Genomic DNA, 20,060 nt, shown 5'->3' with positions numbered 1-20,060 from the left:
TTCATTTTGGAAGACAATTTTAAGCACCTGGAATGGTCAAATTAGGAAAACCTCATTCTTTTGAGTTGCTGCATTTTTTCTTAATTGTAGTGTTTATTTTACATCTAGAGAGACATTGCTAGGGGGAGGTTTTTAGTCCCTCCCCTGCCAATAATTAGATGATTGTAAACAAGATAATTAGTATTTGCTTTCTTTTCTACAGCATTGTAGAAAAGAACAAAATGAACATTAAAAATAGATTTTTCTACTTTTGTGTCCTTCACATGTTGTTACATTTGTGGGAACTTGGAGCAATTAATAGTGAATTCAAAAACCAATTCCAACAAAAGCATAATGGTGTGGTTTGATACAAAATGTAAGTCCACGTCTCTGGATAATTTAAATTTTGAATCCATCATACGATAAAGATATATTAACTCAATTCTAATCCTCTAAACCAACCTCTACCAACCTCTGCTTGGCAACCTCACTCGTTTATGATTATGTCAGTTAAGCAGAAAAGTCATGAAAGGGTTCTTTTCAGATAAGATAATAGTGAGCAGTGTGATACATCTGAAAAAGGACACGTGGGAGTGAGTAGGGCTAGCGGGGTGGGGTGGGGTGAAATAACCATTTTGCAGTCTGTTTTGTTACATGACAAATGTATTTCCAACATTGATTTATCCTCTGGTTTCCTTTTACAGCGAGGAAATAACAAATTGTTGCATTTCTTGTCCTAAACGTGTACCTGAAATGTAATTACTATGTATTTTATTCATTCTGCTCACTTTATCCACTCAAAATCTAAGTCAATATAAAAAAATGTATATTGAGGACTTACCATGTCACAGAAATAGGTACCTGGTATCAAAATGCAAAGGAAGAAGTCCTCATCTATCCAAGAGTCAGGTAGTCAGCATTCCACAGCCAGGACAGAGGAAAAGGAAGCTGAAATGGTAACTCAGAAAAAAGCCTCAGTTCCTTCGTTCAGGTGGGAGAAGGGGCTAGAGAGAGGAAAATAATCCAGGTAAAACAAATTACACATGATGATTCAAAAATATGTACACAAAAATAGCTGGATAAATGTTGATTGAAAGCTAGATTGCTACAGAATTATAAGGCCAAGATAAGGAGTTTGGGCTTCAGTCCAATTCCTCCATAATTAATAGTATCATTAATTTTATTTCAACATATATTTAATTAATGACCATTATATATGAGGCACGGGGTCAAGTACTGGGGATATTTGCAAAATGGGATAGATATGGCTCCAACCTCCACAAAGTTTATATTATTATTTATAAAAAATGTTCAAGTTATAATAGCTACCATTTACTGAGTAACTACTATGTTTCTGTGTAGCACAGTGTTAATTTAATCATAACAACAAATTGGAGGTTGCTTTTAGTTTTACTGTATGTGAGCAGAAAGTGCAGGACAGAGAAGGTTGATGCCATCTCTGAGACCACACTGCTAAGAATAAGTAACTCCAAGTGCCCTGCTACTCCCATTACACTACATTATCTGCAGCAGAATCACAATTTATAAGTTAGGATTTTGAGGCGTTTATCAGTTTAAGGTTACAGATGTTAGAGCTGAAGAAAACTTTAAAAAATATTTAATCTCTCATTTTCTTCTCGTGTCTGAAGTCCAGTGATGTTAGGGCACCATTTAAGGTTTGGGCAATGGAGTATCTTGACTTTCCAGTAAGGGTCCTTTTTACCACACTTTAAAATTCATACAAATCCAGTTATTGCAGCCCCCAGCTCTGGAAATCCACTAGCAAGCAAAGCAGACACACTTTGTTCTCACTAAAGCTTACAGTCTAGTTGAAGAGATTGAGATAGTTCTTGGGGTAAAAAGTGCTATGTTTTCCTATGAAACTCACCAACTGTCATCTTACACTCTAATTATAGAGAGTAAGGCAACCCTGGAAGTAAAATATTGCTATAAATATTGTCCCCTGCAACCTACTAATTGCCTGTAATTCTGAGTAAGAATCCATATGAAATGACCGATTTTTTTGTTCTAGTCCTACCTCTTCTCCTTGCTATCATCAAAAAACTAGATGGATGTTAACTAGACTTCCTGTGGTGATCATTTCACAGTACAGACGCATATTGAATCATTGTGTTGTACACCTGAAACTAATGTACTATATCAATTACATTTCAATTTAAAAAACGAGTTTTAATTTCAAATGCCATAAAAAGGACTTGGTTTTAATCACTTTAATAGCGTTAATGGATGGACCTAGAGATTATCATACTAAGTGAACTAAGCCAGACAAAGACAAATATCATATGATATTGCTTATATGTGGAATCTAAAAAAATGATACAATGAACTTATTTACAAAACAGAAAGAGACTCACAGACATAGAAAACAAACTTATGGTTACCAAAGGAGAAAAGGGGTGGGGGGAGGGATAAATTAGGTTGAGATTAACATATACACACTACTATATATAAAACAGATAACCAGGGCTTCCCTGGTGGTGCAGTGGTTGAGAGTCCGCCTGCCGATGCAGGGGACACGGGTTTGTGCCCCGGTCCGGGAGGATCCCACATGCCGCGGAGCGGCTGGGCCCGTGAGCCATGGCCGCTGAGCCTGCGTGTCCGGAGCCTGTGCTCTGCGATGGGAGAGGCCACAACAGTGAGAGGCCTGTGTACCGCAAAAAAAAAAAAAAAAAAAAAAAAAAAGAGAACCAACAAGGACCTACTGTATAGCACAGAGAACTATAATCAATATTTTGTAATAAACTATAAGGGAAAAGAATCTGAAAAGGAATACACACACACACACACACACACACACATATATATATATACACATATATAACTGAATCACTGTGCTCTACACTGAAACTAACACAATATTTTAAATCAACTATACTTCAATAAAAAATAAATAAATTTTTAAAAATAAAAAATTTTTAAAAGATAACATATTTACTATCTGGCTCTTTAAAGACAAAAACAAATAGTGTTAAAGTGCTCCTTGGGAAAATCTGGTTCTTAGAGCTCTAAATATGAAATTGACAATATATATTCATTTTAAATTGTTCTCAGTCCTAATGCATGTGCTCTTTGTCAGGGTTGAACTTTGGATTTGAATACATTGGTGGAAAGATTAAGCCTTTTCAGCATCACTATATTTTTACTAAAAATGAATACAAGCCTGCTAAGTGATTTAAGTATTAAACTCACCAGAAATAATTTTTTCAGTTTAAATTATTTAAGCATCTATCAGAAGATGGGCATTCGACACAGGAAAAAGATAGAGCTAATTGGTGTTTTACTCTCTATTTTCATTTACAAGTATTCCTGAGAAAGTGATTTTAGGCCTGTAGAGAAATAGAGAATGAAAATATCTCACAGATTTTCTCTAGTCATTGCTGTACCCAGGGGTCTAAGAGGCTCAAGATTAGAAAGATTTACTATTGACATACTGAATGGTCTGTAGATAACACATGTGGAGAGTATTTGTACCTTAACAAGAATGTACATGTACATGGACCAACAGACTTCTGAAACATCAGTCTTATGAGAAAACTTCACTGTCAAGGTAATGTCAAGTAGCATATTACCCTTTGCTATGGTCAACTTACCACAATGTTAAAGCTATAGCACTTAGCACAGTGAATATAAAAAGATGACACAATAAGTATTTGTTAGATGAATAGATGCACTGCCAATTTGTTTAATCAATATAATTTAACCAAAAAAGGGTGAAACTATAATACTGGAAAAATATATGAAACAACCATTTTGAGACACTGGTGACAGAAAACACAGTATACATTTTTGTAGAACACCATTAGTAGTTTTTACCAATCCACACATTCATAAGATCTATCTGATAAAAATCACCATAGATTAACATTCTCAACTTTGGCTTCAAAGCAAATATTAACAGGAGAGTTTTAAAAGTCCGAAGCCCAGGCCACACCCCAGACCAACTAAATCAAGAAATCTGGGGTAGGACCCAGGCATCAGTATTTTTTAGAGCTTCCCAGGGCTTCCAATGTTCCAGCCATGGTTGAGATCCATGATTTTAGAGAGCACCATAAAACTTGAACTTGGTCTGGATGAAGTGTATAATAAATACTTGTGCTTTTATCTAATAGCACTTTTAAATCTTCCCTTTTTATGCTGATCACATTGCATTGAAATTATTTTATCAGTCTCTACTCCAATAAACTGAGAGCTCCTTCAAGGCAGGGACAGTGTCTTATCAACCAGTGTGTACTACTGTCAGCATCTGCTGTTTATAAATATCTGTTCAGGGAGATAATGAATTAATGAATTGATTCAAAAACTGAATGAAAAATAAGATTTCTGCATCCAGTCATTGGTGGAATAACTGGTACTGGAATAGCCCTTCTAATGTAAAAAACTATAAAACTAGACAAAGCGTATGAAACAACTATTTACAGACCTTGGATAACAAGCAGGGCAGGACTGATATACCTGAGAGAAGGCAAACAAAGCGATTGGATTTATGTCTGGAAACACTTTCTAGATCGTGGCACAGGGTTGGATCCCAAAAGGAGCATAAAGATCTCTTGCTGAGTTGGGGAGACCAAGATTGTCCAGAGCTTCCGAAGTAGCTGGAACTTGTGGGGCAGTGTATCAAAAAAGAAGACTTTACAAAGAGAATGAGCTCCAAACATCTGCATTAGGGATCTGCTTGAATCTTTGACTGAATACCAAGCTGTACATGTATAACTTAGAATATTCTAAGATATATCTAGGCAAGAATTAGGCAATAGAAACATGCAGAAATGGGATTAGCAGTAAATGACATTTAGAAATCTGTTATAAATACATTTATTAATTTAAAGAAAAATATAAACATAATGAGAATCTTATAGAAAATGGAAATTATGAAAAGGAACAATTGAGGAATTCTATAACTGAAAGATATAATATCTGAAATGAATAATTAATGGTAAAGACTCAACAGCAGATTAGGAAAGAGCAGTATGGAAGAAAATATCTGTGAACTGAAGACAGGGCAGTGGAAACTATCCAAATTAGAGCACAGAGAGAAAAAAGATCTGACAGATGATAGTAGACAGATAGATATCAAGTATATATGTTTTTGTGTATACACACATACCATAAATAAATAAAGTGTATATCAACAATAGCATAAAGGGCTGGAGAGAGACAAGTAGAAGTATACTGGTGTCATGTCCTTATATACAAAGTTATATAACATTGATATGTTGTATACTATAATTTAAAGATGCACATTATAAACTATAGTGGAATAGTTTTAAAAAGAAAAAAGTTATTTAAATAATAAGTGATATTAGAAATAAAATGAAACATAAGAAAATATGCAATACAAAAATAGTTAGGAAAGGAGCAAAAGTAACACAGAACGTATAAGTCAAATAGAAAATAAATTGCAAGATGATAGACTGAAACCCAAGCTTATCAACTATGAAGTTAAATGTACTTGGGCTAAAAATTCCAGTTAAAAGGCAGAAATTTTAAACAATAAGACAACTCTATGCTATTTACAAAACATGCAGGTGAACCTTTAATGTAAAGATATAGATAGGATAAAAATAAAATGATGACAAAGATAAAACATACAAATCATAAAAATAAGAATGTTGGAAAATCTATATTAATATCAAAGTAGGCTTCAGGATAAGGAATATTACTAGAGTTAACGACAGTTATAAAATGGTGAATTCATTTAAAATACATAGCAATCCTAAATGTACATAGCCTATTGATAAATCTAGGCATACATGAAGTAAACACTAACAGAACTAAAAGGATAAATAGACAAATCAACAGTTAAAGTTGTAGTTTTCAACATTTTTTCTCAGTAATTTACAGAACAAGGAGACAGAAAAGTAGTACATATAAAATATTTGAACTATACTAATATTCAACTTTATCCAATTAACAGTTTTTATAACCATAACACAAAACATCCACAGAATGCATATTCTTTTCAGGTACCCATGGCATGTTCACCAATAGAGACTATATTCTGGGTCATAAGAAGCCTCAATACATTTTGAAAAGGATTAAAAGAGTACAGGGTCTGTTCTCTGACTACATGAATTAAATTGGAAATCAATAGCAAAAGATACCAGGAAAATTACCAGGTATTTAGAAATATTTAGGAATTACACACTTCTGTATAATGCATGGGTAAAACAGGAAATCACAAGTGAAATTAGAAAATATTTTGAACTAAATAAAAATAAACTGAACATATTAAAATTTGTAGAATGCCATAAAGCAATGATTAAAATAAAATGTGAAGCTTTACATGCTTATATTAGAACAAATTTGCAAAATAAATTGTCTACCAAGTATTTGAGGAAGAAATACCAATTCTGAACAAATTATTCCAGAAAATAGAGGAGCAAACATTCCCCAACTCGTTTTATGAAGCCAGCATAACTCTGATACCAAAACCAGACAAGAAAATCATGAGCAAAGATAATTATAGACAACTAGACCTCATGAACATCCACAAATATCTATAAATATTAGCAGAAATAATTCTGAAATACATAGGTTAATACCAAGTGAAAAAGTAAGCTTTATCCCAGGAAGCAAGGTTTACTTATCATTCCAAAATCAAGCAATGTAATTTACCATATTAATGCTAAAAAGATAACCAAAATATCATATAATTATCTCAATAGTTTCAGTAAAGCATTGGACAAAAATGTAAAAATAATTTATTATAAAAATTCTCAGCAATCTAAGAACAAAGTTGATCCTCCACCCCATAAGGGGCATCTATGAATGACAGACAGCCAGCATACCCAATGCTGAAGGAGGGAAAGCTGTATCCCTAAGATCAGGAATGAAGCAAGGAGACTCCCACTTCTCTCTTCACCTTTACATTGGAGGTCCTAGACAGTTCAACAAATCAAGGTAAAGAAATAAAAATGCATGAGGACTGGAGAAGAAGAAGCAGAAGTGTCTTATTCAACATGATTACATATGCACAAAAACTAAAGCAATCTAAATCTATCTATCATCTACCTACCTATCTATCTACCTACCTACCTACCTATCCATCATCAGTCAATCCATCAGAACAAATAAGTGAATTTAGCAAAGTCACAGAATGTACCAGGTCAATATACAAAAATGCACAATTAAATGAAAGTTAAAATATTACCACTTACAAGTGTGTCAAAAATAAAATATTAAGAGATAAATTTAACAATTTATGCCTAAGGCTTCTACACTAAAATAAACAAAGCACTGATAAGAGAAATTTTGAAAGACCTTTAATAATTGAGAGATGAAACATGTTCATGGAATGGAATACTCAATGTTGTTAAAATGTGAGCTGTTTCTAAATTGCTCTATAATTTCAGTGCAATCCAAATCAAAATCCTAGCAGCCTCTTTAAAATAGGAATTCACAGGTTGATTCTAAAATGTATATGGAAAGTCAAAGGATCTATAATGGTCAAAATATTCTTGAAAAGGAAAACTATACAACTTAATATAAAGCTATAGTAATCAAGACTATGGTATTGGCAAAAAGATAGATACATAGATCAATGGAATGCAATAGGGGCCAAAGAAATAAAGCCATGTTTAAACAGTAAACTGATTTTTGACAAAGGCACTAAAGCAATGTGATGGAGAAAAAACATTTTTTCAACAAATGATGCTGAAGCAACTATATAAAAGTAGGGATTAAAATGAATATAAACATCTACCAGTCACCACACACATAAATTAGTTCAAGATGGATGATAGATCTACATGTAATATTTTAAAAAGTATAACATTTCTATAAGAAAACAGAGAATATATCCATAAACTTGAGGTCATCAACTTCTTAGGTGGAACCCAGGAAGCACTAAAAATAATAGATAAATACTAAATTCTTAACATTTTAAAATTTCTGTTCATTGAAAGGCATCATTAAGAAAATAGGTAGGCCATTTACATAGTGGGAGGAAATATTCACAATGCATATATGTGACAAAAGATTTGTATGCACAATAAATCCAAAGGATTCCTACAAGTCAAAGATAAAACAGCAAAGGGCCCAACAAAAGTAGGCAATAGACTTGAGCAGGAACTTCACTGAGAAAGGAATATTAAAGGTCAACCATCATTATCAAAAAGTGCTCAGCATCTTTAGGCATCAGGAAAATATTAACACGACGAGACCCACTACACATGCATTACAATAGCTAAAATGAATAAGATCGACAAAGTCAAGTTTTGTAAATGATGTGGACCAACCAAAACTTGCACACCTTGCTGGGAGGTAAGTAGAATGATAGGTTAAACCTCTGATCAAATGTATTATTTTGCTTGGCCTGCTGTAACAAATACCACAGACTGGGAAGCTTAAACAACAAATTTACTTCCTCACAGTTCCAGATGCTTGAAATCTGAGGTCAAGGTGTCCACTGAGTTGATTTCTTCTGAGGTCTCTCTCCTGGCTTGTACATAGGCATCTTCTTCCTCTTTCTTCACACAATCTTTTGTCTGTGCATTGTCCTAATCTACTATTTTTATAAAGACACCAGTCATATTGGATTAGGGCCCACACATATGACCTCATTTTACCTTAATTACCTCTTTAAAAATCTGTTTCCAGAGGCAGTCACATTCCGTGATAATGGGCTTTAGGACCACAACATATGAATATTGGAGGGACACAGTTCAGCCTGTACACCTCACAAAACCACAGTTCTGGTTAAATCTAACTCTCCCACAATTTTGCATTTATTTTCGAGTAGTTGAATATAATTTAAGAAAAAGACACCACCACAGTGACTGGTCAGGTGTGCCCGTAATATATCCCAGAAATCACACCATTTTCCCCTAGTCCATTTATTCTCACTCTCCTAACAATCATTTCATACCTTCCCTGAATCCAATACCTCGCCCCTCAACTCCATTCCCTCTCTTAGTTCACGGTCGTTTTTTTTACTTCACTGAGAAAATAAAGCCTATCTTGAAGAATATTCACAAGCTAACTCCACAACATCCACCCGCCTACCTATATCTTTGCACCTACCTTCAATCTTCCTTCCTATTATTTTGAATGGAATTTCCATGTTCCCAACACGGGACAACCTGTACACCCAGGGCAAGGTTCCTCATAGATGACTTACTCAAGGCCATTATTCCCGCAATTCTTGTCATTGTCTCCTGCATCATCATTTTCCCCTTTCAGCTGGTTTGTTCTATTGATCCCACAAATATGCTGATATTTATTTCATCTTAAAAAATTGCTTTTGTTCCAGTTTATTCCTCTAGATGCCACTCCATTTCTCTCTTTCCCTTTATGTATCACAGTTCTTGAAAGAGTTGTGCATATGCTCATTACCTCCGTTGTTTTTCTTCCTGATGGCTCTTAAACCCAACTCTCAATCAGGTTTTTCAACCACCATGCTTCCAAAACCACTTTCACTGAGTCATTGATGATCTACACATTACTAAATCTGGCATGCTGATCTTTCTTAATATATCAGCAGTATTTGACAAATGTTCACGCTCTCCTCATTGAAACACGTCCCCCCCCCAGCTTTATCGAGATACGATTGACATATAACACTGCATAAGTTTAAGATGTACAACGTGATGACTTGATCCATGTATATATTGCGAAATTATTATCACAGTAAGTTTATTTAACACATCCATCATCTCACATGACTACTTTGTGTGTGTGTGTGATCAGAACATTTAGACCTACTCTCTTAGCAACTTTCAAGTATACAATACAGTACCATTAACTATGCTGTACTTTAGATCCTCAGAACTTATTCCTCTTGTAACTGAAAACTTGTACCATTTCACCAAACTCTCCCCATTTCCCCCATCCCCCAGCCCCTGGCAACCACCATTCTACTCTCTATTTCTATGAGTTTGGTTTTTAAAAACATGAGTGCAGGAAACCCTACCCACACTCATTGGCTGTGTCATCTCAGTCATTTTTGGTATTTCCTTCTCATGTCCATGACTTCTAATTTAGGGCTATCGTTAGACCTCTTCCCTTTCTAACCGTTCAACTTTGGTGTCAGGAAGCATTAAAGCAATCTCTGAATCAACGATTTCATGATTTATAATGCCAGGTTTGTCCCCTTCTCTGAGTTACTCTCTTATATTCAACTGATTACTCAGCATCTCCACTTGGATGGTTAAGAGACATTTTGTACTTAAAATGAATAGTACTTAAAATGAATAGAATTCAGCTCTTCACCTTGCCTCACAAACCTGTTCCTCAGTCTTCCTCAAGCCAATTATTGGCAATTCCATCTTTCTAGTTATTTAGGCTGAAAACCTTGGAGTCAGGTTCGACTCCTCTCTTTTTTCACGTCCTTCATGCAATCTGTTAACAAACTTTAAGGAATATAAGTGCAAAACATATACAGAATCTCATTAATTCTCTTCATTTTCATTGCTAAGGCCAAGGCATCAGCATTTCTGACCTGGACCACTGCAATAGTTTCCTAACTATCCTATGTCTAACTTTTCCTTACTCTAGTCTATTCTCAACACAACATCCAGAATGAACATGAAAAATAGATCAGATCAGATCACTTCTCTGTTCAAAACTCTCCAGCACCCTCTACCAGAGTAGAAACTAAAGCTATATTATAATGGCCAACAAATGTCATGAATTTTTCCCTCTTCAAGTCTCTGACCTCATCTTCTATTATCTCCACTCTGATCACTCTTCTTCAGGCACCTGTTCTCTTCGTGATTCCTTGACTCTAAACACCAGCTCAATTCATGACCTTAGCATCTGCTGTTGCATCTGCCTGTATTGCTTTGTTCTGGATATGCACATGCCTCACTTTCTTCCTCACCTACTTCTCATTTTTATTCAAATATCACTCTTTAAATAAGGCCTTTCTTGGCCCCCCTTTTAAAAACAGCAAACCCTCCTTAATACTCCTTGTTCCTCTCCCTTGGCTTATGTTTCTCCATAATACTAGCACCATCTAACAACAGATAATGTTTTACTTATTTATTTTCTTTACTGTCTCTTTTCCACAATAGAATTTAAGCTCTATGGAAGTAGGTAATTAATAAGCACTAAAGACTTATTGTGGGCTTCCCTGGTGGCGCAGTGGTTGAGAGTCCGCCTGCCGATGCAGGGGACACGGGTTCGTGCCCCGGTCTGGGAGGATCCCACATGCCGCGGAGCGGTTGGGCCCGTGAGCCATGGCCGCTGGGCCTGCGCGTCCGGAGCCTGTGCTCCGCAACGGGAGAGGCCACAACGGTGAGAGGCCCGTGAACCCCCCGCAAAAAAAAAAAAAATAAGACTTATTGTTTCTTTTGATTATTGCTTCTGTTGTAGTATCCATAACAGTGTGTCTGTCACATAGTCCAGTTTTCCTATTTGAAGAAGTTTACTTAGGCTTTCTCTCTAGATGGATTTAATCTACATTGAATCTTGATACAAAAGCACAATGAAGTGAATTTAACTTATTGTATTATTTTTATACATTAATAGAATAAATTATGTAGTACTCTATAAGATACTGTAGAAAAAGAGGTTATTGGTTAGCTGAGTAAAAGTAATAACTTTCTCAATATTACGACAGACACGAGTAGCAATTTTACATCTCTTATTTAATCAAATTATTTAAAAATATGTTTGTAAACAGACAGCGTGATTCATCACAGGGCAAATCACTATATCCTATTGTGTAAACCTCAAGCAAACGAAGGTAAAACTATAAAAATTGAAAGTGATCCCATACCTTAAGCAGCAGATTGAACCACTGTGATAATCACATTCACACTTAACTCAGCAAATAGATGGAGCAAGAATAATAATGGTGCATATTATTCATGACCTTTCAACAGAAGAAATTAAACTATGGTTTAAACTGTAAATAGACATGTAAAACATTATGTCTGCTTTTTCAACCATTAACATTCAGATCTTTGATGAATTCAGGCATAATTACAACTGAATAACCTCTGTCATTCATTTAGTTGAACAATAAATATGATAGGATGATTATACATGTTCATAAATATATGTAAATTTATACTTTTAAAAAATGTTTAGAGTTGTCCAAATAATTTAAGACTATTACAAGAAGTGGAATCAATGACTACATCATATTTTCTAACTCTGCCGCTGTTTGAACTTGACCTATTAGAACTGGAGAACAGGGTAACACATCTTAGGTCCCCAGTCTTTTTATCAGTAAATATTAAAACTGTTGTTCTTTTACAGCTCATCTAACTGTTATATGAGTGTTATTTTTACCATGTTTACAAAGTTTTAATCTCTGAAATCAAATTGCACATTTTCAGGTAATGATTTTATTTTATTTTTTTGCAATCTTAATGACAAATCTAAGAAACTAGAAGTTTCTAATGTTTTGTGAGAAAGAAAATACTTTCCATTTTTTCCAAAATTCCTTTTTACCTAGTTAATTCTTGCTCATCTTTCAGTTCTCAATTCAACTGTTACTTCCTAAAGGAAAGTTTCCCTGATCCTGTTTTATATATTATTCAGCACTGTCCAATAGAACTTTCTGCAATGATAGAAATGGTCTATATTTTGCTGTCCAATATGGTAGTCAATAGCCTTGTAGCTACTGAGGATTTGGAGTGTGGCTACTGTGATTGAGGAACTGATTTTATTTATATTTACTAAATTCAAATTTAAATTTAATAAATCGTATATAGCTAGTGGCTACCATATTGGATAGCACAGTTCTAAACCATGACCCTCTCCTTCACTGTATTTGTCATGATTATGATTTGCATTTCTTCGTGAAATTACTTGACTAACATCTCAAGAAAGAAAAGGAATACAAATTGGAAAAGAAGGAGTAAAACTGTCACTGTTCGCAGATGACATGATACTATACATGGACAATCCTAGAGATGCCACCAGAAAACTACTAGAGCTAATCAATGAATTTGGTAAAGTTACAGGATACAAAATTAATGCACAGAAGTCTCTTGCATTGCTATACACTAATGATGAAAAATCTGAAAGAGAAATTAAGGAAACACTCCCATTTATCACTGCAACAAGAAGAATAAAATAACTAGGAATAAACCTACCGAGGGAGACAAAAACCTGTATGTAGGAAACTATAAGACACTGATGAAACAAATTAAAGATGATACAAACAGATGGAGAGATATAGTATGTTCTTGGATTCGAAGAATCAATATTGTGAAAATGACTATACTACCCAAAGTAATCTACAGATTCAATTCAATCCCTATCAAATTACCAATGGCATTTTTTACAGAACTAGAACAAAAAAATCTTAAAATTTGTATGGAGACACAGAAGACCCCAAATAGCCAAAGCAGTCTTGAGGGAAACAAAATGGAGCTGCAGGAATCAGACTTCCTGACTTCAGAGTATACTACAAAGCTACAGTTATCAAGACAATATGGTACTGGCACAAAAACAGAAATATAGATCAATGGAGCAGGATAGAAAGCCCAGAGATAAACCCACACACCTATGGTCAACTAATCTATGACAAAGGGGGCAAGCATACACAATGGACTCTTCAATAAGTGGTGCTGGGAAAACTGGACAGTGACATGTAAAAGAATGAAATTAGAACACTCCCAAACACCGTACACAAAAATAAACTCAAAATGGAACAGAGACCTAAACATAAGTCTGGACACTATAAAACTCTTAGAGGAAAATATAGGAAGAACATCCTTTGACATAAATCACAGCAAGATCTTTTGTAATCCACCTCCTAGAGTCATGGAAATACAAACAAAAATATACAAATGGGACCTAAGGAAACTTAAAAGCTTTTGCTAAGCACAGGAAACTACGAACAAGACGAAAACACAACCCTCAGAATGGGAAAAATATTTGCATATGAATCAGCATACTCAGGATCAATCTCCAAAATATATAAACAGTTCATGCTGCTCAGTATTAAAAAAACCAACAACCCAATCTAAAAATGGGCAGAAGACCTAAATAGACAATTCTCCAAAGAAGACATACAGATGGCCAACAAGCACATGAAAAGATGCTCAACATCACTAATTATTAGAGAAAAGCAAATCAAAACTACAATGAGGTATCACCTCACACTGGTTAGAATTAGCATCATCAGAAAATCTACAAACAATAAGTGCTGGAAAGGGTTGGAGAAAAGGGAACCCTCTTGCACTGTTGGTGGGAATGTAAATTGATACAGCCACGATGGAGAACAGTATGGCGCTTCCTTAAAAAACTAAAAATAGAACTACCATATGACCCAGCAATCCCACTACTGGTCACACACTCAGAGAAAACCATAATTCAAAAGGGCACGTGCACCCCAATGTTCAATGCAGCACTATTTACAGTAGCCATGTCATGGAAACAACCTAAATGCCCATTGACAGATGAATGGATAAAGAAGATGTGGTACATATATATATACAATGGAATATTACTCAGCTATAAAAAGGAACGAAATTGTGTCATTTGTTGAGACGTGGATGGATCTAGAGACTGTCATACAGAGTGAAGTCAGTCAGAAAGAGAAAAACAAATATCATATATTAACACATATATGTGGAACGTTGAAAAATGGTAGAGATGAACCGGTTTGGAGGGCAGAAATTGAGACACAGATGTAGAGAACAAACGTATGGACACCAAGGAGGGAAAGCCAGAGGGGGGGTGGTGATTGTGTGATGAATTGGGAGATTAGGATTGACATATATACACTAATATGTATAAAATGGATAACTAATAAGAATCTGCTGTATAATAAAATAAATAAAATAAAAATTAAGAAAAAAACTACAAGGGAATTTCCACTTAGTTAAACAAATGCTACTGAAAGGTCAGAACCTATTTTACTCGAGTCTTAAATACATATATGTCCACATATGAAATCCAGCATTTTTTTTTCTGTTCTTAATATAATCCCTTTAATTCAAAAGATACCGCTTTTTCATTTAGAATAAAAATTAAGTCACTGTGTAGAGGCCCTCTTTGGTGACTGTCAATTTTCCAAGAGGTAAGCATCCTTTAAGTTTTTTTCTTTAGGCTACTTGTAGTAAATCTATTGGTTCCAACTTCCTTCTTTTTGACCTTCCTCTCTGACTTGTTGTTCTACCATCACCCACCATATCTGTCAAGGAAAGGAAAGTTAATAACCAGGTTCCAAGCCAGGAATGAGATTAGATTCACACTCAAGCGAGGGAAGGTGAGGTTTGAATTTTGAAAAAAAGCCCTTCAAGGGTCATGTAATTACTAGGGTGTTATCAAAAAACTATTAGTGTTGCATATTCCTCATTTGGGAGGCAGGTGCCACAATGCCTCAGGGCAGTGGAAAGTTATAAATGGTGACATGCAAAATGAGCCAGGCAAGCACATACATTGGTGTTCCACTGCCCCATTTGCTAATGGAAAATGCAACATCAGAAAGCATGCCTTTCACGGAGAATGACATATCTAGGACATTGGCTGGGATTTATAGTCAACCATCTTTTTGCTGCTTCATTGGCTTTTACAATTCATTTCAATTTTCACTTATAGGAAAAAATCATGGTGCATAGATTAGCATATATTCCCCCGTCATGCTTCTTTTGGCTGCTTCTTTTACTTGTGATTAATTTTTTAAATTCAGCTAATTTGTTTATGTGACAGTTTCTGAGAGTCATGACTTGGAAAATAATTTTGCCTCATCAAGACTTGTCTCCATAACAATATTCTTATATTCTTGTACTGAGCAATTGCTCTGCTCTTTAAATTCTACCTTGACATAAATACCCACTCTCTTTTTTTTAAACTAGAGTCCAGTTTCAGATTTTTTGTTGCTTAAAGAAAGGTAAAAAGGATAAATTTAAAAACGACATGCTTCCGGACTAATGTGTAAAAGGTCTGGAGATCACAAATCATTTAGTGCTTCGTGTATTAGAACATTAGTTCTTAGGAAAATGTTTTATTCAAACTTAATCAGGACCTCAGAGATATCATCTGAATCTTTTGAGATTTTTGCAGCCCTTATTTCTAACCCAGTTTTTAAATTGTTCAGGTGTTAACGAACTACTACTTTCTGCATGCAAATAGGAAATCCAAACCATTTGGAATAGGTTATCTCCTGTTATCTACTTGACTGGTAGACTTAAGCATTTTATTTTACTTTTACCTGAAGGAATGATGATACCACAAATTATATACCCTGAGACCAAATAATTAAAATGTGAAGAGATTAATTTCATTTACAGGGGCTTTTTATAAAGCTCTAAGAACATGTACCATGTGAATATAAATTGAATTGTTGTTTGTGTTATTATTACATTATATCTCTGAACATAGTATCACAATACAGTTTTAATAACTATTTAAATCTTTTTAAATATTTTGCTTCCATGTAAACAAAATGAAACACATGTAAAAAGAATGAAATCATCCTTGTTTGAACCTTTCATCTACAATCATGTACATCAGCTAAGAAAGAATATTAAAATAATAACAGAAATCATAGCTGTAATATATTGCTTCTTGGAAGCCAGTTTCCATGGTAATATTTTTCTGTTAGAGCCCTATGAGTTTGAAATTTCTCCAAGTTATAGATTATAACTATAAACTGACATTTAGTTTAAGTAATACTTTCAAGATCCATGTCTAGTAAGTAGCAGGAGTAGAAGCCATGCTAATATCTTAACCACTCTATTATTTCAAGGTCTCCATTTTTTCATTGGCTCAAGAAGTCAGCCTGATTCAATATTTCCAGAGGCTGACAGTTGTATCATAGCATTTTGTATTACTGAAACCAGATTATCATGGTAGAACTAAAAATAAAATACTAATCAAAGGATTTGCTAATAGTGATTCCCTTTTATAGATATTAGATGAGTGGTATAACTTTTTTTTTTTTTTTTTTTTTTGCGGTACGCGGGCCTCTCACTGTTGTGGCCTCTCCCATCGCGGAGCACAGGCTCCGGACGCACAAGCTCAGCGGCCATGGCTCACGGGCCCAGCCGTTCCGCGGCATATGGGATCTTCCCGGACCGGGGCACAAACCCGTGTCCTCTGCATCGGCAGAGGACTTTTATAAAGACAAATATTTCAAGAAAAACCCAAGCCTTAAGTAATAGAATGGGACTTAAGATCAGTGACTAATGGCAGATAGAAGAGACCATTCCCAGACTTCTAGAAGGAATCTCCTTTCTTAGTGTCAGTTTGGTCCAACAAATACCTGGCCCCCTATTTCTGACAGCTTCTTACAAGACTTGGTTGTAAGTCTTGTAAGAAGGAAGGATTGTAAGGATTGTAAGAAGGAAGAAGGTTGTAAGGAGGAAGGATCAGTAATCCTTCCTCCTTAGTGCCTTTAATTGTTCTTATGTCACAGACATTTTCCCATAACCACAATATGCTCAAATATCCCTAGAACAGAAATTTATTTTCCAGCCAGTTTTTCCTTTAATCGTTTTTCATTTAATATTAGGTTCTTAAACACAGAAATCTATTCTTGCCATTCATTCCTCAATCTTCCGCAATTATGGGTCAACTCCCAGAACTTTAAATATGCTGTAAAATCTATCCAGATGAAATCTAACTCCCAATCCAATTATATGCTGAAGTTCTACTCTACCATCTCATTTATTAGTTTTGTTCATAAGGAATTTCATATCATCAAGCATTGTTTTATAAAAATTATTTAATGGAAAAAGGAAGCAGAGTGCTGAAAAGAGTTTTAAGAGCATCAAATAAAATTTATTCTCTTCTATAAGGATTTTAAATAACAAATGTTTTGCTTAATATATGTATATAGCTATAAAATCTAAAAATCACTATGGAAATCCAAAATTTTTATAATTTAGAAGTAGCTTATTAAAATAAAAACAAAACAAACAAAAAATCTAAGAAAGGTAAACTATTTTAGCCAACATCACTCAGTGGTGGACCTAAGAATTAAACTAACGGTATACCTCTAGTTTGATCTAGATTTTCAAGATGTCTTTTATTTTCCTAATAACACTATGACATCAATTATTATTTCTTGGACATCTTAATAATGCTGACCACCCACTGTATTTATAAAACACAACATCTCTTAGACAGTGTTTTTGGTTTGTTCATCGACTTACTTCCAAGCCATAATTTAGACCTTGATGTCAACTCACTATGGTCAACTAATTTCAAATTTTATTGTTTCATTAATTGATTATGTTTTTGTCCAGTTCTTGTTGTGAATTTCAACATAAATTCGTATATGATACTTCTGTAATACATTACTATTTATCTTTTTTTCTACATGGATCATTTTCCTCCCTTGCTCTCCTAACATTACTCTTCACTGATGACCCTTCTAAATGTCAGACTCCTCTCGGCCATTGTCCTCTAATGCCTTATTTTCCTATGCTAGTGTTTAAACTCAAAGAGATCTTCAAATATACGCCCTGTGTCCTCTTAGGCAAGCTTGCTGTGGTGAAATGAATGAAATTTGTAGTACAAGTATTTGGAGATGAAATCTATCTGTGCTAATAAATACCTGGGCTTCCTTGAACTAGTAAATTAGACTTCTCAATATCAGTTTCTTAATCAAATAATTTGATTATTAGCTTACCTTATAGGATGGTTGTGAATTGTGACTCTCAAAAGAGATAATGCATATCAGAGTTCTTTGCAAACACTGAACATTTATAAAAGCACTATTATTACTTTGAATCTACAATATCTTTGGATAATCTATGGCTTCACCCACTTAACTATCTGTATACTATCTATCACCTGAGATACTCATAAGTCATCTCCATCACAGGCACTCTAAATAAGGATAAACAAAACAAAATAAAAAACTAAAGCATGGCCATGATGGATATCATCGTGAAAAGACAGTGTGCAAGTTTGGAAGCTACTGGTGAGAGGAAGTATAATTGGAGCCATTAATTTTTTGAACAGAACTGTTACATGATTAGGAAGATTTCTGCAAAAAGTGTAGAGAAAGAGAATGGAATTTGTCTCCAGCAAGAAAAAAAAAAACCAGTGAGACTAAATCTATACCAGTGACAGAACATATAGGAAGGGAATTTGAAGGGAGAAATCTTATACTATACTGACATGATATACCAAAGAAGTATAAGAAGGAGTTAGAAATACTGAATAACTTTTAAGTTCCAGTACCAAGTGACAAGATGCTAGTGATTCTGTTAAGCTGAATTGTGGGTTAATGTTATGAGTTGAATTGTGATCACCAAAAATATGTTGAAATCCTAACCCCTGGTACCTGTGGAAGTGACCTTATTTGGAAATAGTCTTGCAGATATAATCAAATTATGATGAGGTCATTAGGGTGAGCCCTACTCCGATATCACTCATGTCCTTATAAAAAGAGGAAAGCACAATGTAAAGACAGAGATACACAGGGAGAAGACCATGTGATGACAGAGGCAGAGACTGGAATGATGCAGCTGCAAGCTAAGGAGTGCCAAGGTTAACAGCCACCACTAGAAAATAAAAACAGGCAAGAAGGATTCTTTCTTACCAGTAAATTTCCATTGTTTTAAACCACCCAGTTTGTGGTGCTTTATTACAGCTGTCCCAGGAAACTAACAGAGTTGATAATCTTAGTTTCTATTTGGTAAATGCTATGTTTGAGAGGTCTGTGGGACACCCATGGGAAGATGTACAGTAGACAGTAAGAAATACAAATCTAATGCTCAGGGAAAAGGTCAAGGCTAGAAACATGGCTCTGGGAAACTTTGATATAGCAACCATAGCTAAGTCATCCTATAAGGAGGGCATAACACATTGCATTAATCAAGATCATTAGTGCTAGCTGTTGTTAACAACAATATTCCCAAAATCTATCATAATACAATCAAGTTTTCCTATTCACTTCACTGTTGAAATAGGTTTTCAGCAGGAAGCCTTCCATATGGTGGCCCAGGGATCCCAGTCCTCACATCTTATGGCTCTATTACTTTTAAGGGACTCCTCAGATTCTTCATTGGATTCTGTATTCAGGAGTCCAAAGAGCAAAGAGAGAGGGAGTAGGATCATGTGAGATACTTTATGAACCAAGCCTGTCCACCTTCCCCTAGCTAGAACACAGTCATCTGCCCCAAACCTAACTGCAAAGGAGAATG

The sequence above is a fragment of the Grampus griseus genome (genome assembly GCF_964374135.1).
Source record: "Grampus griseus genome assembly, chromosome: X".
In the NCBI taxonomy this organism is placed as follows: domain Eukaryota; kingdom Metazoa; phylum Chordata; class Mammalia; order Artiodactyla; family Delphinidae; genus Grampus; species Grampus griseus.
Note: the sequence above shows the minus strand (reverse complement) of the source record.